The sequence below is a fragment of the Camelus dromedarius genome, chromosome 15 (genome assembly GCF_036321535.1).
Source record: "Camelus dromedarius isolate mCamDro1 chromosome 15, mCamDro1.pat, whole genome shotgun sequence".
NCBI lineage: Eukaryota > Metazoa > Chordata > Mammalia > Artiodactyla > Camelidae > Camelus > Camelus dromedarius.
The window spans coordinates 17,263,587-17,290,704 of record NC_087450.1 but is presented as its reverse complement, the minus strand read 5'-3'; the positions used below and the strand labels follow the sequence as shown (position 1 = coordinate 17,290,704).

Sequence of the window (27,118 nt, the reverse complement as noted above, 5' to 3'; positions counted from 1 at the left end):
GCTGGAGATATTTTTTTTTTATCAGCTGATGCACACAGTTCTGAATTTGGCATGTAACTCTCAGTTTGGGATTGTTGGTTAGAATATAAAAAGAGTTTAAGTTGTTCTAAAACCTAGCCATTAATGTGGAGAACAACCTATGCTCTGTCGTGAAGTATAATAAGTACACCGTTAACTCTAAAGCTGAATTTGACAAGTGACCGAAAGACAAGGAAGAACAGTGAGAGGCCAGAGCAAGGTCAGCTTATGTCTGCTTTCAGGGGAGAGGTCCTAGGGGTGACGTCTGGAATGGGCCTTACAGGATGGAGGAGAAAACTTTGACCCAGATAAGGATTATTGGGGTTTTAGGAAATCAAAGAAATAATATCCCTCCCCACCCCACCAAGTTTTGAACTATTTAAGATGCTGACATAGGAGTCTGGTAGATGGAAATGAAAATAATCACTCTATAAAGCCATTAAGATAACATGGCTACGGTCTGTGGCCAGTGGGTTTACGAAGGCTTAACCTCTAAATTAGACGTATTCCCCAGTCTGGGGCCCAGTTGGGTGAATGCTTTATACTGCACAGCAGACATGTGGAGCAGAACATAGGCCTCGCCCAAAAGGGGAAGGGGTGGTGCCAGCCTCCCCAGATGTCACTTGTGAAAAGGAGGCTGAGGGAGGTAGAAAGGCTGGGAGTGTGCCTCTAGGGAGATGCTTTCATAGGAAATATGAGTGGGGAATAGGGGCTTCCGTAACAGTATCCAGCTGTTTCTTCTCCCAATGCCTTGGGTTTCTTGATCAAGTCTGCCATCAACTAGGGATGTGACAACCTCCTGCAGGAAAGAAGAAATGGCAAACTAGCTAGATGGCCTTGCTCCACCTCCGATGCTGAGCATCCTTCCAGGACTGCTGACAGGCAGTGTACGTTTTACCCCCAAAGTCTCTGGAACGGATCAGGTGAATACTTCAAGTCAACCATGTTCTAGTTATCTGTTGCTCCATAATAAAGCACTCCAAATTGAGTGTCAAAAACCAACAATCTATTACTATTCTCTCCCACGGTTCTGAGCTGACGAGGCTCAGCAGGCAGCGCTCCCTGGGGGTCCCTCACACAGACGTCGCTCAGACAGCAGCTGGGGCCAGAGGCATCTCAAAGGCTTCCTCACTCCCACGTCTGGCATCTGCACTGGGAAGACACAGCTGGGGCTCCTTGGGCACCTCTCTCTGTCTCTGCATGTCCTCCCCACATGGTCTCTCCCGCAGGTGGCTTCTGCCCCGCTCAGGGCCATGCAGCTGCGTGTCGAAATAAACAGAAACCAGGCAGAGGCTGTACCCTCTTATGGCCGAGTCTTGGAAGTCACACAGCATCACTTCTGCTGTCCTCTGCAAGCCAAGGCTGTCAAAAGAGCAGTCATAAGACAGAACACAAAAAAGTTCAAGGAGCGGACGTGTAGACTCCTCCTCTTAATGGGAGAGTGACAAGGTTCTGAAAAAGCACATGGGACTAGAAATAGTGCTATAGGATGATTTTCTTTCCTTTTGTTTAATTGTGGTAAAATAGACATAACGTAAAATTTAGCTTTTGGATCACTTTTAAGAGTACAATTAGCGGCATTAAGTACATTCACATCGTTGTGGAACCATCACTACCATCCATATTCAGAACTTCTTCATCTTTCCCAAATTGAAACTGCACCCATTAAACAATAACTCCCCATACTCTCCTCCTCCCAGCCCCTGGTAACCTCTCTTCTACTCAGTGTCCATATAAATTTAACTATTTTGGGTAGCTCATATAAGTGGAATCATACAATATTTGTCCTTTTGTGTTTGGCTTACTTTGCCGTGGGGTCATTTTTATAAAATATGATCTGCCATGTGCTCCAAAGTCAAGTTGTATCCACAGCCTGAAAACTTTGACCCACCAAAGTTCGATTCCCCATCTATTCTATTTCCCATCTAAAATTAGGTCCAGCCACGCTGTCTAATACTGTCTATCAGTTTCTGCAATGAAATTAAATAATCATAAAAAGATGCTGCAATAATTAAATGCCAAAAAATAGAGAGAGCCCAAATTTGAATTAAACCTTCCTGGCATTATTCATTTCCTGGGTAAAAATAATTCCCTTTTAATTTTTAAATTAATTCATTTAATTCAGTCCAATGAACCTAAGTCTAAAATTAAGTTAAATTCTAATGGAATTAGAGTCTAAAATCAAATCATTGTGCCCTTGTGAATTAAAGTCCAAAATCCTTAAATGAAATCAAAGTTCATATAACTCTCTCCTCACTTTTACATTCTGCTCAGAGTCATTCAAAGAGGTCCTTGATGCCTAGATAAAGCTGAGGTTTCTTTGGTCACTCCAGACACAGATGTCTCTCCCAAGAATGGACCCTTAGAAGTTAATAAGACACAGAGGATTATTCCAGGACCACCTGTAACACTTTGGGTTTTCAAAAATGATCCCAGGCAGAACCCTCCTACACTGCTGGTGTGAATGCAGTTTGGTGCAGCCACTGTGGAAAACAATATAGAGACTCCTCAAAAGGCTAGGAATAGACTTACCATGTGACCCAGGAATCCCACTCCTGGGCATATATCCAGAAGGAACCCTGCTTCAGAAAGACACCTGCACCCCAATGTTCATAGCACTATTTACAATAGCCAAGACATGGAAACAGCCTAAATGTCCATCAACAGATGACTGGATGAAGAAGATGTGGTATATTTATACAAGGGAATACTATTCAGCCATAAAAACAACAACATAGCGCCATTTGCAGCAACATGGATGTCCCTGGAGAATGTCATTTTACATGAAGGAAGCCAGAAAGAGAAAGAAAAATACCATATGAGATCAAAACAGAAATAGACTCATAGACATAGAATACAAACTTGTGGTTTCCAAGGTGGAGTGGGGTGGGAAGGGATAGACTGGGAGTTCAAAATTTGTAGGTGCTAACAGGCATATGTAGAATAGATAAACAAGATTATACTGTATAGCACAGGGAAATACATTCAAAATCTTGTGGTAGCCCACAGCAAAAAAAAAAAAAATGTGACAATGAATGTATGTATGTCCATGAATAACTGAAAAATTGTGCTCTACACTGGAATTTGACACAACATTGTAAAATGACTACAACTCAATAAAAAATGTTTAAAAAAATGTTCCCAGGCAGAATGATGTTCCCAGTACCCAATATTTGGTAGAATTTACTCAACTACTTTGTCAAAGGCTAGGGCAGAAACTCAAGGTGTTCTGGGGAAGAAGGGTAAACACGGAGAAGGCCTTCTTGGGTCAGCCTTGCCAGGATGACCCTCAGTCATCCTGGACACTGATACCCCATAGACGGCAGTGGCCAGACTGTTAAGTCAAATTATTTTCTTTAGATACCTGCAATCAAGTATCTATAGACAGCAAGGCTCTGGGTGATATATTTGATGCCATAGATTATTTTAATAAAATAAGGAGTATAATGCTTCTAACTGGGTTGGAAAACATAGTGAAAGAACATGATGAGCTTAGGACTACAAATTCCCAGCTCAAGGTCTACATAAAGGACCTGGAAGCTCCAATGACTGGCCCTACAGAAGTCCTGATCTCCTGTGGCCAAGAAACTAAATCCAAAATCTAATCCCATGGGTGGCTCAGTTACAACACCAATTGAATTCCCAACAATGTAGTTCCTCTTTCGTTAAAGTGAGGCATTGACTGGGATGGAATGGGGCCCTGAGAACTGGGATGGGGGATATATGAGCACATTCCAGTGAACCCGGGGATCTTGAACCCCAAGATTCTGCAGAGCCTTCTTTGCCCTAGTAGCAGTTTTTCCACCATCTGAAAGGTTAACCCCCTGTTGCCTGAAGATCCTGCAATAATCCTCCCAAAAACCTATCCTCCACCTTTCCTTCCTATACTGATAACTACACTGTAGTCCCCCAAAGCCCCAGAAAGTGAGGCACAAATTATGATCTATGAGGATGTATGATACACAACAACAGAACTGCATGATTTTGCCAATTTATACTGACAGAAATCTAGGGGAAATGTGTGGCAATGGATCTTAAGGGTGTGGGATCAGAGTGGAAGGAGTATATAGTGGAATCGGGTTGAGTTTATTGATATGGGCTCAATATATAGAGATTCCAAATTCAGTATTAGCTCGAGGGGCTGGGAATAGCATTAACAATTTGCTTCATTGGCTGACTGAAATATGGACTAAACTGTTGCCTACACAAAATAGGTTGAAATGGCAGAACTTCCTTGGTATGGTTTAAAACAGGGATAGGCAAACTTTTTTTTTTTAATAAAGGGCTTGTTAATAAATATTTAAGCTTTGGGGCTAAGAGGCAAAATTGAGTATATTGTGCAGGTACTGATATAACAAGAGAGCAAATTCCTGTCCAGCCCTTTTGGTTTGCCTGGGGTGAGCCATCTCAGTGGTGAGCAGTTTTATGCCCTTTGCCTGTTCATTCAACAAAGACATTCTTGGGAAGAAGAGCTGCTGGCCCAGGAGGAGGAGTGTGCAGCTGCTGCCTTGTCAGTTTCACTCTGCCGCAGATCCCTGCCTCTCCCGGAGCCTGGCTTTGTCACCTGGGGCACCTCGCTGGAGATGAGGCGACTTGCCGAGTCACTGACTCCTGAACTGAAATTCTACTGCTTCTTGCCCAGTAATTACCAACAATAGAGTCCCCAGTATATAGGTGGTGATCAGAGGGCCCCTGGGTAGCAAAGTGTGGCCACCAGCCAGAGGGGCAGACTCTGGGAGTAGAGGGGGAGCAGGAGCAGGGACGGATGCTGTGCTCATTGGCTCCAGCAGCCTCCACTGGTGAGGACAAGATTTGGCACATGGGCTGCAGTTTGCTGTGATTTGAACAAGTTAATTAATCTCTCTAAGACTCAGTTTTCCCACCTGTAACATGATGATTATAAAGGTGTCTGTCACATGGGATTGTTGAGAAAATTAGGGCATATAAAACTTGATTCCAGCAAGGAGGGTATAGCACAGTGGTAGAGTGTGTGCTTTAGCATGCTTGAGGTCCTGGGTTCAATCCCCAGTACCTCAATTTAAAAATAAATAAATAGACCTAACTACCTACTCACCCCCACCAAGAAAAGGGGGAAGGGGGTGCAGGAGGGGAAAGGAGAGAGACAAAAGTTAAATGGCAAAATGTTTATTGTGGTTGAATCACACTCAGGGGTTCAAAACTCTCTTAAAAATAAAAAACTTGATTCCTTGTACATTGTAAGGACCTGATGAAAGCTGGTCATTATTATTAATAATTTTGATATATGGGCCATGTTGGAAAAATGGTTAAGGGTTTGCTGTTTTAGGGACACATGAAATAGCAAATGTGGTAAAATAACTAAATAACAAAGAGAAATAGGTTAAGATGGACCTTTAGTCAAATCTTCTTAAATTATTATGGATAATAATCGGATAATAGTTGAAAAATATTTAAGAAATGGTTCAGTTGAGATTCCTCAGGGGGACTAAGAACCAAATATCAATAATGGAATTCAGAAAATTATTGGCTAAAAATGCCATCAGCATTTTGCTGCTGCTAAGTAAGGAAATATAAGTAAGGCCTGGTCACCATAATACTCCACTTGGACTCACATCCCCTCATCAGAGAGGCTGATATTATTAATGATGACACTTTATATGAAAAGGAACAAAATACAAAGATTTCTCTCCGTTCCTGCACAAAGCCCCCTACCCCAGTGCAAGCTGCTTCTACGTGGGCCAGGAAGCCACACAAGCATCTGGAACAGACAGCCGCAGAGCACTGGGGCTGAAGCAAGAGCTTGCTAAGCCTTGAACCCCAAACTAGACTGAACTCACTGGTGGGCTGAACCCCGAAGCCCACCGCAACCCCACCATGCCTCATTTGCCTCTCATTTGGGGAGGGGATGTGATGTGAGATGTAATTTGGATAGTCGAGTTTACTCCTCGCAAAGCCCTGAAGCTTAAAAAGAAAATTCAATCATTTGGATGAGTTTTTTGCCCCTAAAATGTCTTGCTTATTTTCTTGCCATTTAAACACACCGTAAGACGCCTATTCACTTTCTCGCTGGTGTGGATGCATTGTCACCTAGAACGTCTGTGCTGTCAGTATAGGAGGTGAGATTATTAAGCTGTTTCCCCATACATGAAGTGGCCAGAGGACTGCTGGTTCAGACACCCTTTTCCTTTGCTTGTGCTTCTTACCATTTTACTGGTGCTTCTTTTGCTGCCACCCACCAGTTATTATTTCCTAACCTAACCAATACTCTGGCTCTCACTCCATCCTATCCTCATATTTCAATAAAATGGTGACATCTTGTTTTATTCCTATTCATTGAAGATGCATTTTCAGGATCACGACAGACTCCTTGATCCTGATGTAGAAGTGAGATTTGTTCCCTACCTCCATCCCCATGATTGCGGCTGTGTGACGTTTGTTAGCTGTTTACTGTTTGCCTTTTTGTCAAGTTTTGACATGGAAGGGTATCTGAGGCTCCCAAACATCTTTTTTGCCTGGGTTGCAATGACAGTCTTTCCCTGTATTAGTTTCCAGTTGCTGCTGTGACAAATTACCACAAATGTAGTAGCTTAAAAGAACACAAATACGTTATCCTACAGTTCCAGAGGTCCAAAGTCCAAAATGGGTCTCAGCGGGCTAAAACCAAGGTGCTGGCAGGGCCACATTTCCTTCTGGAAGCTTAAGGAGAGAATCTGCAGTTTCTAGAAGTGCCTGCATTTCTTGCCTTGTGACACCTGTCCAGCTTCAAAGCTAGCAATGACCAGTCCAGTCCTGTGCACAGGACATCACTCTGACACTGTCTTCTGCCTCCCTATTCCACATGAAAGGACCCTTGTGATTACATTGGGTCCACCTGGACAATCTAGGCTAATCTCCCTATTTTAAGGTGATCTGATTAGCAACCTAATTCCATCTGCTACAATTCCCCTTTGTCATGTAATATATTCACCGGTTCTGGGGATTTGAATTCAGACATATTTGGGAGCAATTATTCAGCTGACTGCAGTCTTCTTATTTTATGATAAACATCTTAAATGTGAATCTTTTTTCTTTTAAACTAGAAAATACAGTGATGGCCAAGTGGAGGGGAACAATGATGAAACTCACATCATACTCCAGTGGCCCTCATTCTTTGTGGCATCTGAAATAGATCTGATTTCCATGAGGCACATTTGCCCACCATCTCTTGGAATGCACTTGAAAACAACAAGATGCCTATAAGCCACTGCACACTTTCTAATTTGCTAGTTTGATCTGGTTTGGAAACCAGATAATTTATTTTGGAATTGTATCAAAAATGAGAATAACAAATATTTACACAAGGCTCACTAAGTGCCAGGAGTTTTTCTAGGTGCTTTCATGCATCATTTCCAGTCCTTCTAACACCTCTAGAGGGTAGGTTTATTCAGCCCATTTTATAGATAAGGAAACTGAGGCTTTGAGAGATACTGCTACCAAATAGTGAGGTTTTTTTTTCAAGAATTAATAACCATGCCAAAATAATTTTTTTAAAGAAGAATCTCCCAATAATCCCATTCAAACCAAAACCATAAACCATAATATAACTAATACACCACTTGAGGGAGTCCCCAGTTCGCTATATATAACCCAATACAGTTTGAGAAGCTGTTCTATCTTTGGCAGACACTATTGGTGCCCACCCTAAAGCCCATCTCCACCCTCACAAGGCAGTTTCCGCCCCACCACTTGATTTTGTTCACCCTTCTTCCAGTGGCTGGGAATGGTTCTCAGTTGGTTTGAGCTTATTATAGCTGACTCAGTCCTGGGTTTCTAAGTGATTGTTTAGACAAACACATGGATGTGATGGGGGCTAATAAGTCATGAGGGCAGTCTGCAAGAGTATTTTGGGAAAGGTTTTTTTAACTTTCAAAAAGGAACAGACGATAGGGACATTTCCTTTTTCTGTCTTGGGATGCTATTCTGTAAGTATGTGATGCTGCAGTCATCTTGTAACCATGAGAAGGCAAGCTTGAAAATAAGAGCCAATCACTGAGCATGGCAGAGCAAAAGACGGAGAGATCCTGGGCCCTTGACGGTGTCACCAAACTTCTGAACTAAGCTCAGGACTACCCCTACCTCCAGACTTCTTGATAACATGAGAGAATAATCAAGATCCTATTTGAAAGCCAATTTTCAATGGGTTTCCTATTTCTTATGGTGAAAATGATCCTAACATCATCCAACCTTCCAAAAGAAAAATGTCTTTCAAGGGTAGTCTTGAAAATTTTCTGACCCAGAAATGTTCTTGACACAAAAACATTCTTGATCGAATCATTACCCAGAAATTTGGTTTGTTCTGCCACCTTATGCTTCAAAATTAGGTAAAACCTAGATTCCATCCAATTTATTTCAAGTTTGAAAGACTAGAAGCATTTATCTGGAGCAAAATGCAAGACTGGAGAACGTTCATGGTGACATCAGCAAATTCTTTCAAACTTGGGAGTCCATGAGGAGGGAACAAATGGAAGAGAAAGTAATAAGTGGAATGAAAAAGGCAGGCACAGGACAATTCCATTTAGGGGGACTGAGGCATAAGCAGCAAGTTAAAACATGACACAGTGCCTTGGCTGTTTTTTGTTTGCTTTATGGATTCTGTTGCCTACTCGCAGATCACTTTTATTGTAAAATCTTAGAAGCAAAGAAAAAAAGAGTTGAGAACTGGGTGGTTATATGACTCTTCTTTAAAAACTAATAGGGAACAATATTACTGACAAAAGAATGGGAAAGAGTAATTTAGAAGTATTTTAGTGAAATGACCCATTCAGAGGAATTCTAAATCACCCCCAAATCAATAACGTAGCTGTTTATATATTGACATGGAAATATATGCAGGATATACTAAGTGGGAAAAAAAAGTTGCAGAAGTATTTATAATGTAGGGTGACCAGTGGTCCAGGTTTTCTAGGGCCTGAAGTGGTTCCTGGGATGTAGGACTTTAACTTTGAAGACCTGGAAAGCCCTGTGCAAATGAAGACAAGATGATCAACCTTGATAAAGAGATTCCATTTCTATAATAATAACAAAAATATCTAGTTTGTCAATTATGATGTCTTCAGCTGCAAAACACAGAAACCCCTGGCTTATATGACTTAAACCATGAGGACATTTGCCATCATGCCCTTATGAGAAGTCCTTGATCCTCTGGCTCAGTCCCTCATGGACACAGTGGCCGTGGTTCTGGACATCCAACTCAGGTTAAGCTACATCCACCGGAAGAAGGAGTTCCCTCTGCCTGGTAATGTGAGGAGTCTTTCCCAGAAACCCCCAGCCAACTTCTTCTCAAGTCTCATTGGCCAGAATTGCATCATATGCCCTTTCTTGATTGAAAGGCTTGAATAAGAGCTTGAATTTCTTCAACAAAATGGAGTTGTTTAGAGAAGAACAAGAGTGGATGTTGTGTAGACAGTCAACAATATCTTCTGTATGTACATTTTTACATGTTAAAAGTATATATGCATTCAAAAACTCTGCAAGAATGTAAATAATGTTAACAGCTATCTGTGAGAGGGAACTTTTGCCAGCTAAGCTGTAAATATTTGTGATTTTTTTTTTACAATGAGCTTGTATTTTTTTCATAACAGGTATTATTTTTACACTTAAAAATGAAGTCATTCAGAATTGAGTGCATGAAAGAAGGATTAATTTCACTTAGGAAGTGAACCAGTGTCAGTAGAAAGAGTAAAAGAAGACTTTGTGACAGTGGCAGGAAGAGGTGCCAAAACAAGGAAGCAGATACTAGAAGGATTCAGATTAACAAGTGTACAATATTGTTTCTAGAAGAGTTATCCAGGAAGTGTACAATGTGTTACTGTTTATCCGTTTGGAATTTGGAAATGAAAATTTGTAGTCTTAGTAGGAAACAGTAAGTTTGGTGCAGAGATACTTACAACAGCTTTTAAAATCTTAGTTAAATTAAGAATTTTTTTTAATCAAGAGAGGAGACGCTTTTAAAAAATCTTGAGGTTTTGGGTTTTCTTAATGTAAAATATATATCGTTTGGAATAAGTTATTTCTATGACTTAAGCCCAGAAATCTCTAAACTGTGCTCTGAAGAAATTTAATGTGTCCCATGAAAATACTTGATGCTGATGCTATTTTTTCCACAAAAATTTATTCTAGAAAAACATATGTAAAAAATCAACTAAATAAATATCATTTTAATTATGTAGTAAGCTGCCTTTAGCAGAAACAGCTGGAGCAGTTCCTAGAGGACATTTGCTCTGTGCTTTGATGCAGGGGAAGCATTTACCAACTGACTTTTAATCTCCTGGTGGCCGACCCTGAAATTGCTTACACAACATCCACTTGCCTTGCCTTCCTTACCAGTAGAAACCTGGCTTTGTTCAGGGTGCCCAAGGCCCAGGCACAAAACTTGACTTTTACCATCTCCTTCACAACTAGTAGTGGCCATGAGATGTAAGTCTGCTAAATGGACTCCCTGGTGAAAAGGAAAGACTCGGATGCTTTGCACATTTTATCTTTTGTCCTTGTTGTCTTTTCTTCTGACTAGACGTCTGGAGCTGCAGCAGCCAACTTGTGACCAAGAGGACAAAAGTCACATGCTAGGACAGTGACCTAAGAAGCCAGACAAATTTGGGGATCTTGATGACATCATAGAGTCATCAGGTCTGGTCTGCTTACCTCCAAATTCCTTGTTATAGGGGGGAAAAACTAGTTAAACCATTGTTGTCAGATTTCTGTTACATGCAGGCAAATGCAATCCTATTGCACACCCGTGTACATCTTTTGACTGATTACCATACATGTCACATACCTAGTCACATAATTTTAGCATACATTCATGATATTAAGCAATATTTATTCAATAGTAAACAATCATACAACACTAAAATGTTCTCTCTAGATCTATGGCTAAAATAAGAAAGCTTTAAATGAAAAGAAGTTCTTGGGGTTCTAAATGGTATCTGGACTGACACAAATTTAGAATACTTTAAAGCGAAGATAAGTAATCTGATTTTTAACTTTCTGAAAGAAAAAAAAAATCTAAATATGTGTTGCCTAAGATGAAACAATGAACACTATATGGAGTAGCCTAACTTAAGAGGACAGATATCACATAGCAGATAGCTCATATCCTTTGCCCATTTGCTTTAGCATCTGGGCAAGTGGGACTTCTCACTGCACAATGCACTGGAAGAGTAGACGGGGGGCTGTGTCTGATGTAGCTCTCAGTCACAATAGAGAGAGAGGTGACTTTAAAAAAGACACAAAATATATTAAAATTGTAAATACAAATATACAAAAGAAGAAGATATATAAAAACTATTTTTAAAGCTTTACAAAACATGTTAAATAAAAAGATGTTTTGCTTTAATTTTTTTCCTTAAGGGAATTCATCTGTGAGACCCTGCCTTCTTTCAAACCAGCTTGCACTGTAGTCGATACAAGCCTGCTGGCGTTCTGTCAATACACTATCATTATAAAGTACTCCATGGTCAAGGTTAATTAAGTTTGGGGATCACCATCCTAGGATAGATCTCTAGTCTCACCAAACAAAAGTTTAAAAATCAGAGTCCAAGAATCAGAGTTGGCATGGCCCAGGAATTCCAGGTTAACATTCATAAGGAGAGCCTACTAATTCTTACTTCTATTCAGCTTTCTGTTGTACTTTTTTATTCATAAAAAAAATCAGATTATGAAAGTAGGTCATGTCCGTTGAGAGAAATTCCAACAGTGTGTAAATGCATCAAGTCGAAGTACACAAAGTCCTTCCTGCTAGACTGTAAACTCTGCCAGAGCAAGCCATGCCTGGTGTCTCTACCTCAGTCTCTCCCATCCCTAACCCTGCACACAGCAGGTGTTCAGAGTGGCAGCACCCCTTCCCCCTGGTTCACAGGCTAAGGTGTTGCACTGCAGAGCTCTCCTATGCAGAGTTTTTAAAATAAGCCTTTTATTTTAGAATAGTCTCGGATTGACAGAAAAATCATGACGGTAATACAGAGAGTTTCCATTTACCCACACCCACTTTCCCCTGTTTTTAACATCTTTCTTTAGTATGGTACATTTGTCACAATTAATGACCCAATACTGACACTGTATTCCGAATTCCTTACTTTTTACCTAATGTCCTTTTCTGTTCAGGATCCCATCCAGGAAACTGCACTACACTTAGTCATCACGTCTCTTTAGGCTCTTCTCAGCTGTGACAGCTTCTCAGAATTTCCTTGTTTTGGGTAATGCTGGCAGTTTTGAGGATTACTGGTCAGGTATCTTGTAGGATGCTCCTTTAGTGGGATTTGTCTGATGTTCTTCTCATGATGAGACAGGGGTTGTGAGTTTTTAAGAGGAAAACCATAAAAGTTAAGCGCCATCCTCATCCCATCATATTAAAGGCATGTGTTATCAGTATGACTTATCGCTGTTGCTGTTAACCTTGGCTGCTGTGCAGACTTAATCATCCCTCACATCCTGCTCAATGGAATGCTGCTGCCTTTCACAGCAAGACAGGGATGAGATTCCAGTTCATAGCAGTCAGTGTCCCCAGTTAGCTTGGACTTGGGCAGCCTAAACACTGAAATGATTCACAAGAGAAATGTATGACCTTCACACTGGCTCTGAGCACGGGAGGAGGGTGCAAGGTGGAAAGCAGTCAGGATGACCTGCCTACTTCTATGACATGCCAAACCCACGGAGGAGGCTTGCCAAGGGCCAAGGTCAGCTGCCAAGCAGGGCCAAGTGCCCAGTCCTTTTCCTGTCCCCTTTCATGGTGTAGCTTGGACTTTTCAACCCTCTCTCCTCTGCAACTGCCTCACTCCCTAGCACTCTCAGCGGCAGTAAGAGTCCAGGAAAGCCAGGCCATAATATGAGGGGAGGAGAAAAGAACACAAGGAATTAGATCTTCACCAGAAAATGTCTAACCTGGTCCTCTGTTACACTGCAAGACTTTGCTGGATTCCTCCTTGCATTATTCAAACATATCATGAACAAGTATTCAAATTCTTTTTCATGTGATGGAATTGGGACTTGGAGTGTTGTTTTTCCTCTCCCTCTTTATTCTGACACATTAACTAGTTCAAGTAACTGAACTAGATCACACAAAATAATAATAAGAGTATGTAATGTAACTATTATTTTAGTTAACATGTATTAAGCATTTTACAGTGCATCAGGAACTGTGCTAGTTATTTTGTAGTATGTACCTCATTCAGTTCTCAGCAACACAATGAGGTTGTTAGCCCCATATTCTAGAGGATAAAATGAGGCACAGAAAAGTTAAGTAACTTGCCCAATTACTTATTATTATACAGCTAATAAGTGGCCAGGAGGGATGACCCCTCACTCTGTATTCCTACACAGTTGAACAAACCACCATGCCATACTACTATACCATTCAAGAATAACTATGCCACCACTACACAATTGAACTAATCATCCACCATATTGCTCCTCTGCTCAGTGAACCCCTATACTATACAGTAGTGTCTACAATGCTCCCAGCAACTTGCAAGGTGCCAGGAGTAGGAAGATGAATAAAACAGGGTCCTGGCCAGAAGGATCTTATTGTTGGATCACTTATCCCCAGAAGTGCAGGGGATCCAGAAGCTCCCAAATGTCCATGAGCAGACTCAGTGGGACCAGGAGAGCTGGCTATCTAGAGAAGACCTGGATATCAGGATAAAGGATTCAGCATGTGATGGCTTTGAGACCAGAGGAAATGGCGTGGAAGATAAGCACAATCCCAAAAAACTAACAATATTCAAAATGTTGAAAAGTTGTTCAGTCCCAGCCCATCAGAAAAGATACATACCCATCATGATGCAGGATGGGCCAATCAGAACAGTGGCAGCTATGGAGGGGCTGGGATGGGCTGGATGTTAGCCTGAGACAACATGGAGATGGAGAAACAGGGCCCCTCAAGCATGTCAGTCACCTAGGAGCCCCTCCATGCCATCAGGAGGAGAACCAGAAGGAGGAGGAGGGTTAGTTAGGTTTTCAGCATCCACAAGATATTACTGTGCACTAGATGATACTCATGTTTTCATTAATATTGTATTAGCTTATAAACCTATAACCTAATTTTTTCCTAAAGACTCTAAGCTCAACATACAGATTTTTTAATTTATAAATTTAGTAATTTTTGTGTTGAAATTAAAAAAACTTACTTTCTTTTTCTTTGATTTATTCTCAGTAAGCTTTGACATTTGACAGATCAATTTCTCCCTAAACATTTACAAACCTGATTAATTAAATTCCTTTAAAGATTTCAAACCAGAGTCACAAATATGACAGGTCTGATTCTGTCAAGAACTTCAAACACTGAACAGCAGACTTATAAATCTAAAAAGTAAAATCTTCCTAATAAATAAAAACAGATTTTTGTTCATAAATAAAAATAAATAAATCAAAACAGATTTACAAATTTAATAAATAAATCAAATTATCTTAATCACTTAACGCATCATAAAGAACAGACCATACACAAGCAGCACACAGTTTTAGAAGCTTTTGCTCTTGTACTTACTGAAGCACACGTGACATTAAAGCATCAATGCTGTTGATTCATTACTTCATCCTGGAGTTACAAATTTACACACATAACCAAGGTGAACACAGTGGCCATCCTAGGCTTGTATTGACTGAGGTTGTGGACTCAGGATGTTGGAGGTCCCCAGGTCTCAGCGCTGGGACTTCTCATGTTCCCTGTCTGCTTTCACTTCCTGGTCATCTCATTCAGTCCTGTGGTTTTGAATGCCATCTGTGAGCCAATGACTCCCTATTGTATTTCTCCTCTCTAGTGGGCATTAACATTGCTCACCCATTATTTCTGGTTCTTTTCTTTCTGGGAACACAGGAGAACTGCACTTCATCTTCCCTTTGCAGTTAACTGTGGCCATGAGACTTGGCCCAGGAAACGTGCGTGGAGGTATGGGCCCCTTCGAGGCAGAAGCGTTTTGTTACTGGTGTGAGACTCAGAAGCTCTTTTTTCCCTCTTGCCACAGCAGTCGTCCAGGTGGTGGGGCCTGTATTAGTCTGAATTCCAGAGTGAAAATGACATGATGCAGAGCCCTACACATAAGACAACAACTTTTGTTGTGTTGATCTAGTGAGATTTTGCAATTGTTTGTAACTGCAGCCTAGCTTTGCCCATCCCGAGTAATATTTATCCTGCCACACCTCTCTCCTGAACACCAGACACAGATTCCAGCTCCTCTGAGATGTGGAGACAGACATTTCAAACCTAACAGGCCCACAAATGAATTCCTTATCTTCTCCCCTAAAAACCCTGCTGCACTCATGCTTCCCCACCTCAGTGGGGATGTCAATGCCATCCGTATAATTGAGTAGGCTAGAAACCTCAGAGACATCCTATATCCAATCCATTAGCAAATACCTTTGTCACTATCTTCAAAGTATACTCAGAATTGAACCATTTCTCACCACCTCCTGTACCACCACCCTGACCTAAGTCCACCATCATCTCTCACTTGGATACTTACAACTGCCTCCCAATTGGTCTTGCCTCTTCTAATCTAGTACCTCCTTACAGTCTTATTATTAACACAGCAAGTCATTTTAAACCATTCAAATCATGCCCCAAACTCCACAGCAGCTCTCCATTTCACTGACAACAAAAGCCAAAGCCTTTATAATGACCTACAAGTCCTTGCTCAGTGTGGTCCTCTTGACACCTCTCTGAACACAGCTCCCATCACTCTCCCATTTATTCATTTCATGCCAACCACACTGGCCTCCTTGCTATTCCTTGAACACACCAGGTCCATTTCCAAGTTAGGACTTCTGCTCCAGCTGTTCTCCATGCCTTAAATATTCTTCCCCCAGATATCTGCTTGGTAAACCTCATCTCCTCCAAGTTTTTCTGAAACCTCGCTTTCACCATGAGGCCTACCTATTTAATACTGCTAACTACCCACCTCAGGGTCTCCTCCTCCTTTTTACTTTTACTTTTTCTTTTCTCCATAGCATTTCCCACACGCTAACCTATGATGTAGTCTATTTCTTCATTACGCTTACTGAGTACTGATCTCTCTTAGCTAAAATGGAAGCTTCATGAGGACAGATTTTTATTGTATGTGTGGGTTTTTTTCCCCCTTCATTGTTGTGTCCTAGGTTCCTGGCATAGTGCACATACTAGGCACCCAATAAATATTTATTAAAATAATTGGTTGAATACTGAGTATATGAATTACTGTTTGGGCCTGGAACACAGGATTAGAGTCTTTTTCTAGGATGATCTTGCTGCAAGCATTCTGGGGGCTAAATTGAATTGTTACTTCCTGGATTTTACTGGGAGTACTTAAGTGCTAACTAAATCTGACTGTGGTGTGCGTGTATTAGTATTAGAATAAAGGTCATTTTCTGCACTCTCTGAAACTCATAATTGTATTTCTTTGAAGGTACTATGTTTTAGTTACTTCTTTTGAGTATCACTATGTATTTATTTATTTATTTATTTTCAATGCTTAGGTTGTCACAGTCTGGCCAATGGGAGTCCCAGAGATCTTTGCAAGCAGTTTTGTTTTTCACAACAGTAAGATTTTCTAATCCATTTCTACTTTCTCTGCCCCAAACAGAATAATAGAGTCAACTACTAGTGGAAAGTAGTATGAGAGACTGAAATCTGACTGCTTTAAGGGATGAATACCAGATTGTTCCATCACTTCCAGGCCACTTTATTGTCAGGTAGATGTGATGTTTCTTTAAAAGATTTGGCATCTGCCCGGGGTTAGAGTGGAAGCCCAAAGCACGAGGGGGTCGCAGGGCCGCGCCGGCCACCCAGCGTGCGCAAGTGCGTGCACCGCGGTGCTGAGAGACCCAGGCTCGGCTCCCCGCCTCTGGAGACGCGGTCACAGAAGTTCCGTTCGCTTGGCGCCCAAGGTGGAGCATTTCGCGCTGCAGTGAGGCCACGCGTGGAGGACGCAGCGAAGCCAGTCCTGAGCCCCTGCCGCGTGGTCGCCGTAGGCTCAGCGCCCCAGTGGCCTGAGGAAAGCCAGCCCTGGCGGTTCCGCTGTGGGGTCCCACCCCGTCGGCCTGAGGGGCTGCCCGCTCTCCGCTGTGGCCCCGCCCCCTTCTAGAAAAGTCCGAGCGCGAGCTCCTCCCACAGCGAGCCGCCCCGGGATGCGTCAGGGTGGAGAGCGGGCGCTTGTGAGCGAGGGTCCCAGTGGGAGTAAGGCGTTATTGTGAAGTATTTTTATGTATCTGTGTTCTCAGCTCTGGTTGTGGAGTTGAACTATTCAGACTGGAATTAAAAAGAAAAAAAAGATTTCATTAATCAGGATCCAGTCAGGAAGACAGAAATCTTGCTAGGAATTTCCAGTGGGAGCGATATAATACAGGCAGTTAATTACAGAAATGTTACGTAGCTGGGGGGAAAAGTGAAAAAGGAATGCTGAGATAAACCGGAGATTAATAACCGAGGGTGCAGCTGCCCCTGGGCTTGGGAGCAGAAGGGAAGAGAAACCAGAGCTTCGCAGGAGGCGGGGCGGGCCTGACCCCCAGACCTTCCCCACACGTGCGCGCCTGGTCCTGCACGAAGGCGCAGGTGGGTGGGACTCCGGATGACGTGACGAGGAAGGTGTGGCCCTGCTGCTGGCGGTGCCTCCGAGAGGCTGCGCAAGGCTGGCGTTGGGACGGCAGAGAGAAGCCAGCGGCCGGAGATAGGGCTGTCCGCGGCTGCTGGTCATCGCGTGGCAGAGGTAGGAGCAGGAAAACAGCCCTCCTTTCCGCTCTTCCGCTCTCCCAGTGCCCACCAGTGCCTTTAGCACCGTGGGAAGGCTGGCGAGGGAAAGCGGGAAATGTGGCTCAGCCCCAGCGTCACGGAGAGAAGTGTGGCCTGGGGTGGGGGGGACAGTGGTGGGTAACCAGCACAAAGGTCATGAGGTCACCTGAACCTTCCAATTCAACTTCACCTTAAGTCCTATTTTATAAAAAAAAAAAAAAAAAAAATCTTGGTATTACTTCCTGAATTACTAGTTTCTCCAAGGGTCATATCATTTCTTATCAGTTTTAATATATCAAATAGATACGTATACATATTCATATAAACCTATGTATTTAAATATCAATATAACATTAATGGACACTATTACTCACTAGTATCCATTAATATTTTACTCAAGAGTCTGACCCCGGGCTGGAATTACATTCCCTTTCTCTCTCTCTCTCTTATTGTGTTAAAATGGACATAATATAAAATTTACCATCTTAACCATTTTTAAGTGTACAGTTCAATGGTGTTGGGTACATTCACATTGTTGTGCAACCAATCTCCAGAACTCTTTCCATCTTGCAAAACTGAAACAGTATACTCACTAAACAATAACTCACACTTACCCCTTCCCTCAGTCCCTGGCAACCACCCTTCTACTTTTCTGGCTCTCCACATTTGCCTGTTCTCATATAAATGGAATCATACAATATTTGTCCTTTTGTGTCTGGCTTATTTCATGTAGCAAAATGTCTAAAAGGCGTGTCCATGTTGTAGCACATGTCAATTTCCTTCCTTTTAAAGGCTTTTAAATATTCTATTTTATATATATATTTACACACATGAAGACACACACACCACATTTTGTTTATCCATTCGTCAGTGGACATAGGTTGCTTCCTCCTTTTTTGGCTATTGTGAATAGTGCTGCTATGAACACGAGTGTACAGTTCTCTTTTTTTATAGTCCTTTTTTAGACCCTCATCCTGTAGGAGTGGTTCTTGTCCATGTCAGACCTAGCACCTTCTCCTAAAATGAAGTTCATAAGTAATATAGCCTGTCTATCATGTAATTTCAGGAAAATCAATATAATAAAATGATATGTATTTCATTCTGAGTAAATACTTGGGAATAATCACACACGGCACAGAATGAAATAGTTAAATGTTTGCACATTGCTCACGGTGGCCACAGCTGCAAATATAGCCTGTCTCAGGACTTTGTGTTGATGATTCAAGCACCATAGGGCATGCTGCTTGGTGGCATGATTTTGTAACATGGGTAACCAGTACAGTAAAATCGGAAACAAAGCAATCTTTTTTTCAATGTCACAACAGTTGTAGTCTTAGAAATGCAGTGCATATTTATGGTGGGCAAGAAATATTTGATGTTTCTGTGTAAAACAGAATCAGGTCCTTGGATCAGATCATTTTAAACAGATTTTCCCCTTGTGGATATCACAGAGAGCATTGAAAACTGATGAAGAACACACAGGATGTGCAGAATGGTCCAGTGATTCGCAAGACATCTAGCATCTTTGGCCCACACCCACTAAATGCCAGTAGTACCCCCTCAGTCATGATGACACCCAAGAAATGCCCCTGGACATTTATTTACAAAATGCCCCCTAGGAGGCAGGACCACCCACATTAAGAACAGCTGTTCTACAAGTAAGTGGAGTCTCTGTGCCTCTATCAGTTAACTCTTAACCACTAAAGCTGTGTAACCGTGGCAGCCATGAGGAAAAAACCTTGAAGACTTACTAGTCTAATTGGCAAATTAGTGTACTCTGAAACCCACTGCCAAGTTTATGCCAAGGCCATGTGTCCCACAGGTTGCTCCAGCCAATGGCTGAGTGCAGACGGGATGCTAAGGCCAACCTGTTCTCAGAAGTCTTGAGACACCTCTGACAGCTGACTTTGCCTCAAGGCTCCCCAGTAAAGCTTTGCTGACCTTTCTTGGCTGAATGATAGTCTAGAATGTTTCTACCCATCCTTCCTTCCTTCTTTCGTTCACTTGGGGTCAGACTTGCATTGCCCTCTGGCAGTCTGCTAGTTCCTCTCCCTCCCTCTTTTCTCTCGTAGGTATCTCCCAAATAAAATCCTTGTACATTTTATCCCATGTTGGCATATGCTTCTTAGAGGACTTGGAATACACAGTGACAAAGAACCACAAACCCTCCATGGCACACAACAATAAGTATTTATTGCTCATGTTTTTGGTGGATGGGGGAGCTGACTAGACAGCTCTGCTGGTCTTGAGTGGGCTTGCTCACATATTTGAGGTTGACCAGCTGGTGGTGGATCTAGGATGACCTGCACTGTGATGCCTGGGGACTCAGCTGTGCTCCACATCTCCGATCCTTCAGCAGGCTAGCCCAGGCACATTCTGATGGCTGTGGCACAGACTCAAGAGAAAAGCCCAGTATATAAGCCTATTTCAAACCTGTGCTTGCCTTGGGTCAGCTGTATCTACTGGCTAAAGAAACTCATACGGCTGAGCCCAGACGGAGTTGGAGGACCCCGAGAAGTAACATGACAGAGGGGCGGATTACAAGGAGAGGTGAAGAATGGGACTGTCCTTGTAACCTACCATAATGCCCATGCGTCTTTTCTTATTAGTGAAGCACCACTCTTCAGTGTTTTTAAAAAATTGTAACCACTCTTAGAATTGTCTATAATCACACCATTGTAGAGTCACTTATTGATAGAAAGGAAGTCTGAAATACAAGTATTTACCAAAAGACTCTGAGTTATCCACATGAGGCTATTTAAACTGGAAAAGACTTCCATTATATTCACTGTTAAGTTAAAGCCATTTTCTCCTCCCTACAATGACCCAGTGCTGTGACTGCCCGTGACAAAGATTAGATCAGTTACAGGTAGCAAATAATCTACATTTTCTTTGCCCTTCAGAGTGATTTATTGAATTTCCAAACCCCTTCCACACAAAAGTAGGGAAGTTCAGACATTTTTTTTCCAGTTTTTTTTTTTAATTTTTTTGGAGGGGTTAGGTAATTAGATCTATTTAATTATTTGTTTAATGGCAGTACTGGGGGTTGAACCCAGGACCTTGTTCATGCTGAGCATACACTTTACCACTTGAGCTGACACCCTCCCCCTACACATTTTTAAAATAAATTTGAGTGAATTCAAAATTATCCCTAAGATAATATCACTTATTTGCAATCCAACATTCTTTCTTAAGTAGGAAGAAAATCTGTTGTGTTACAGGTCAGTAGCTAGGAATTATATCTCAGCTTAGGTCCACCGGTGGCTGTGGGTGCTGTGTGTAAGCATCATTTGTCATGTGTGTCGTAGCAGAAAATGAGTGGAGAACCACAGCCTTAGACTACAATGACCTCTCAGCTCCAAGCTCCTGTAACCCATACCTTCCTACTAAGGTTGCTTAATCTGTTGTGCAACAGAACCAAAGGTGGAGCCTTTCCCTCCCATCGTTTATTCTCTCTTGTAAAAAATTTAATGTTTTGTAATTTTGAAAAAAAATTTTATCCTACTGAAAAGTTTCAAGAACAAAACAGTGAGCATCCATGTGTTCCTCGCCTAGCTGTACCAGCCATTAACCTCTTGCCTCCCCTACGACATTGCTCTCTCTATAGTTACACCTGTTTCCCCTATACCAAGCCATCCCAAGAGAGGTGTGCAAACACCTGACACTTCATCCCTAAATGATTCTCCATCCTTTCCCAAGAACGAGGCCATTATCGAGAACACCATTGCCACACCTCAGAAACTCAACATTAAGTTCAACATACAGTTCACGTGAAATTTCCCTAATTGTCTCAATATTATGCTATAGGTATCTTTTAATCCTGATCCCATTGCATATGGTTGTTACATCTCATTAATCTATGAATAGGAAGAACAGCAACAAAAAGATGCCTGGGTCTTACTCTTAGAGCTACAAAAACAAAATTTCCAGAGTTGGAGTCCTTTTTAATCTCTTCCTAGATGACTCTGATGAGAGTCAAGGTTGGGGAGTGCTGAATTCTACATGAAAGATTAACTATCTTTTCAACAGTCCACTGCTGTTTCCCAAACAGACGTCCGTGAATTCTTGTGCCAGGCATAATAAATTATTGGGAGAACTATAACTCATTCTAATTTATTTCCATTTCTTGTCTACCCTAGCCAATGCCCCTCCCCTCTAATGCTACCTGCTTCTCATATCTTAGTACTATACCCAGTAAGAAGGACTTGAGTGGAAGGTTTTGAAGGCCTAGCCCTAGACTTTATCTTGGACTTCTTTTTAATTCTAAACTCTGTTCATTCAATGCCCTTGTAAATACCTTTTGATTGAATAATCTGGGATAGGAGTGGGGAGATGTGTGAGAGGATTGGCTTGTTGAAATACAGATTCCTAGGCCCTCCTCGAGGCTTGGGAATATGCATTTCAGTCTGCTCCCCAAGTAGTCCATATTCCACCCCCCCCCCTTTTTTTTGTATTTTACTCTATGGGCCTTGCAGAGTGATTTACTTACAGTAAGCAACCTCTGGTTGTGTCATTGAATTAAACCCCTACACTTATAATCCTTGCCCACAAAACACAGACACCAAATGAACTTGTCTTCCCATCTTTAACTCATCTCTTTCAGTGCTCCTATTTCACCAGTCCTCTCTCAGAAGAAAATCTCCATTCACAGAGCCTTAACTTTTCCCTACAACCATAGAAACAGGCATCTTATTTCTGTTTCACCCTGCTTTTTACTTCCACTCGGACCAAATTCCCTTTTAGTGTTGACTCAAACTGTTTATCTGAGTCTGTACCTGACCTTTTGGTTCTAGGGACATCTTTATGGCCCTTTCCCCCACTTTTTTTCCTTTTGGTAGGTAGAGATGATATGGGGGGAGCCTAGAGTAAGGATTATAGATTATAAAGTCACCCACACTCTGATTCTGTATGCTACTTTGTGCTAAGTTGTCTGTCATGTGAGAAAAAGAACTTACTTGTTATTTTGGATTTTCACCTTGCTTACTCTGTTTGCTGAGTAATCTGATCTATTTGAAAAGCAAATAATCTTTTTTTTTTTTAAATCACATTGCATTTTCTACAAAGCTGGGTTTTGCTAGCATGGGAAGAATTAAACTGAAGTTTCATCTTTTTAGTATAGTTGTTAAACTATCTGGTGTCTCTCAGTAAAGATAAAGAAGCACTCCGGACCCAAGTTTGCTTGTGATGAAGGATATAATTATCTTTTTTCAGTCCATTTATGGCAGAAAATAATTCCTGCCTTGTGATGTGATTCTAGTGATGCTACTAGCAATTCTTGTGAAATAATGTGGAAAATACAAAACTGTCATCACATGTGAAGTTAGAACTGAGATAACATCTTTACCAGCAGATACCAGCATGTGCGTATAAGACAAATTATTCATTGACACTCAAATGTATTGGGAGTGATAAACAGTTATTTTGACAAAGTAGGAAAAATACCATTCTTTGACTGCATAAGTAAAAAATCCACACCATTGCTTTAATGAGGGAAATTGATTCTTCTTTACAATGGATGAGATACAGAGCCTGCCCCAGCTGTTCTAGCCACACTAGCCCAGGTGCCAGTAATGTGAATGAACAAGTCATATTGGACATTCCAGCCTCAGTAGATGCAATGTGTAAAAAAACCCAAGGATCCCAGCAGATAGCCAGAACTGAGGCCACAGGCATATGGCCTCAGTCGGTAGCCATGAGGCCACCCCTGCTGAGGCTGCAGACATCATGGAGCAGAGATGAGACACCCCCACACACACCTGCTATGTTCTCTCTGAATTTCTAGCCTACAAATATGATCATAAGAAAATGGTTGTCATTTTATGCCACTCTATTTTGGAGTGGTTTGTTTTAGTAATAGATAACTGGAACAGATGTTGAAGAGAGGATTTGTATTACTTGGCTATTGCCACAATAATGCATGACTCAAAAACTCAGTGGGTTTCAACACCAGAATTTATTTTGTTTAGGATGTGAGGGAGCTGGGCCTGCTCAAGGCTGTGGGCTGGATTCAGACACACTCCTGTGTCTTTGTTCTGGTGCCAGGCTGAAGGCGAAGCATCTACCTGGGGCATGCTGGGTCACAGGTATGCAGAAGTCCAAGTGCAACTCTGCAAAAACATTTGGACTCCTCTGCTGATTTCATTGGCCAGGTAGGTCACATGGTCAAGCTCAGAGTCAAAGGGGTGAGTAAGTACACTCCCATCCAAATGGGAGGAAGAGGAGAGGAAATACTTGGGAGAACCATACTCCAACCTATTGAGAGATTCAAGCATCAGATGATGGTGGTGGTGATGGTGAGTGGTGTCAGACTGGACCACTTTTAAGGTATTTTAGTAATTTGGTACTTACACATCTAGAATCCAGAGAGAACACTTACGGGTGTTGTGAGGGACAGTGTCTAAATACAGGAATCAATAACTTTTATTTATTATTTTATAAATATATTTCTATTAATAATATACATATTATTTATCAATTTATGTTGGTTTATTGATACTAAATTTCTACAAGCAAGAAGCATGTAAAATTATGAAAAGACAAAAAAATTTAATGAACAAAAGGAGAGAGATTAAAAAAAAGAAAAAAAGAAGGCAGAAATTGAAACCCTTTACCAGCTGTTGGGGACGCCAGGAGTGGACACCTGTTTCTTGGTTTGCCCCATTGTTAGGCCCCATATGTAGGCAGAACTGCTACAGGGCAGCCAGTCTCTGAAAGAAGTCCCAAGAGCCTAGCTCCTCCTTAAGGGGTGGTTTTGCTAGTTCAATGACAGATGTATTCAGTGTGGCATGAGGCACCCCTAAACACTGCTCTCCCACTCAACAGTGCAGGGAGTTCACTACTCTCAATTGAGGGTTAACTATTAACACAGCTGTGAGGTACAGGGGAACAAGACAAAAAGCAATTGGCAGCAAGCAGAGTTAGAGCAAGGGGTTAAGAGTTAAGAAGGGCTTTGGGAGAGAAGTGGTATCTGAACTGGGACTGGCGGCAGAGGCAAGAAAATGTGGAAGCATCAGACAGTCTCATTTTTGTTGCATGCATGGAGGGCACAAGGCTAGAGAGTAAGCCAAGGCCAGATCATGGTAGGTTGGTCTTGAATGTCAGGTTGAAGAGCATATTCTTAAGTCAGTGGGAGCCACTGAGAGCTTTTGAATAAGAAGTGATATGAAGGATTTGCTCACCAATATCATTCTTTCCTGCTTCTTGAGTTAACAGAAGCCCCAAATTTTAACTGGGTTTACGCCGGTGCAAATTAAGATTAGATTTCTTAACTTCTCTTGCAGCTAGATGTGGTCACGTGACTAAATTCTGGTTAATGAAATATAAAGGAAATATGTGTGCAACCTTTAGGAAGTCTTCTCAAGGGAAAAGGCACTGTTCCTTTTTTTTTTTTTTTTTTTTCTGTTGGATGGAAGCTGAACCTAATCCTAACATGCATACGATTCATTAGGAAGATTGGCCTGAGGCAAGGCAAAATATAGGATGGTTGGAATAAGAGGAGCATTGGAGATGGGAAGACTAATTAGGAGACACTTTGACAGTGGAGATAAGAAAGTGAAGAAATAAGTATGGCAGTTTTGCGAATGGATAGGAGGGATGGGTGTGATAAACACTGTGAAAGAAGTGTCTGCAGGACTTGGCAGTTGGTCAGTTTAGAGGAGACACTAGGAAGAATCAAAGGTCATTGTGAGGTTTGTAGCAGAGGTAACTGGGAAGTCAATGATGCTGGTAACAGAAATAGGGCAGTCAGCAGGATGAGCAGTCTTGAGGAAGGCAGCCAGGAGTTTGGTCTCCCAGATGTTGAGTTAGGATGCCTGCAGGATATCCAGGTGGAGATGTAAAGTAGGCAATTGGAAATTCTTTTCAGGAGCATGATTTGAGAATCCTTTGCATAAAAGTGGTGTTCAAAACAAAGGGAGAGGCTGGTTGGCAAAATAGAGTGAGGCTGTAGAAATTCCTCTTTCTTCAGTGCCTGTGGAGAAATAAACTCTGCTCTACAAAACCGTATAAAAATATGTAAACTCTTCACCTGATATGTACCCCTTTCCCTCAACCCCCCCCCCCAAACAAACAAAAAACCCCCACAACCTTACAAGCTCCAGTCAGTGCCTGGCTGGCTTATTTAAAGCAAAAAACAAACAAACAAACAAAAACCTCGCTGTCTCAAAATATGGACAGCTCCTTAAATTTCCTTACTAAGGCATTTTAATTTGCCCAGATATCTGTGCTGACGTGTTTTAAGATGACCCCTTTTCAGCAAGGAATCTATAGTAAATTGTCTTCTTCCTTAATTCAGGTTAGCCACAGGTAAGACTTCACTTTCACAGAAGTCTTAAAAGAACTATTCCTTTCAAAAGCAGATTGAGAAAATATGAAAAGCTAATAAACAGTGAAACAACTCTGCAGCAGTTTCTCTCATATCTGCCGTGACCAGAGCAGATTTTAAATAAAAGTTGAAATAAAAAGGAAACGAATCTAATGGGAACATTAAGGAACCACCTTTGAAGGCTGCTAAACCACTGTCTGCACTATTCTGCGGTGGCTGGGGGGCCAGGGGATGGAAGAGGTTAAAATCCAGTAGCTTGTGTGTTTCACCTGAGGTTACAAGGGAGAAACGCAACTGGAAGTGGTGAGAGGTCTGTTTATTCTAGAAGAGTTTTGCGCCTTCAGTTTATACCGCAGACAGCTGCCTGGAGACCCAGGGCCTATCCCGGCGGCGCGCAGTGGCGGGGCCTAGGTACTGGATTACGAATTTAAGAGTGAAGCTTTATCAGAGCCCTTAATGAGCGTGTGATAAGGCTTTTCTAATGTATTCTTCCACCCACCCATCCATCCATCCATCCACCCACCATTTGTCTCCGGACCAGGGCCTGCGCTGGGCACCCCGGAGAGCTTTATCACTCGCAACCCCATGGGACTAGCGAAGGGGACTTTACGCCAAAGGAGGACGCGGCTGGAGGACCATCCAAGATCCCTCATCGCGCGCGGCCCCTTCGAAAAAGAGGCGGACAAGCTCTCCGCCGACCGTCGGCCGCGCGGGGGCGACAGCACCAACCCTGTTGAGAACCCCTCCCCTCCCCCAATCCCCAGGACAAGGAACGCAGCCGCGTTCCAGATTCTCCCCGACCCTCTGACCTCGAGGGCCCAGACCCCGGCCGGCCCGAGAGGCCTCGGCAGGTGCCAGCGAGCCCGGGCCGTCCCTCAGGCCGCGCCCTTCCGCGGTCACCGGGAGTGGGCCTCGGTTAGCCGGGCCGAGGCGGGTGCGGGCGCCGGGACTGACCGGCTCCTTTAGCACCCCAGCAGCCTCAGGCGGCGCCCCCGGCCTGCGGCAGCCCCTCCCTCCGCGCGGGTGGCGGGGAGCAGGGCAAGGAGGCGCGCGGCGGCGAC

General features: G+C 42.4%; 1 long non-coding RNA gene across 1 annotated transcript; it reads right to left on the bottom strand.

The window, feature by feature from the left end:
- Positions 1-1,041: 1,041 nt before the first annotated feature.
- On the bottom strand, positions 1,042-14,651 carry LOC116157500 (uncharacterized). Its single transcript, XR_004141613.2, has 3 exons — positions 14,519-14,651; positions 13,805-13,937; positions 1,042-1,380 (listed from the first exon to the last, which is right to left on the bottom strand). It is a non-coding gene; the product is annotated as an uncharacterized LOC116157500 (long non-coding RNA).
- Positions 14,652-27,118: the final 12,467 nt, after the last annotated feature.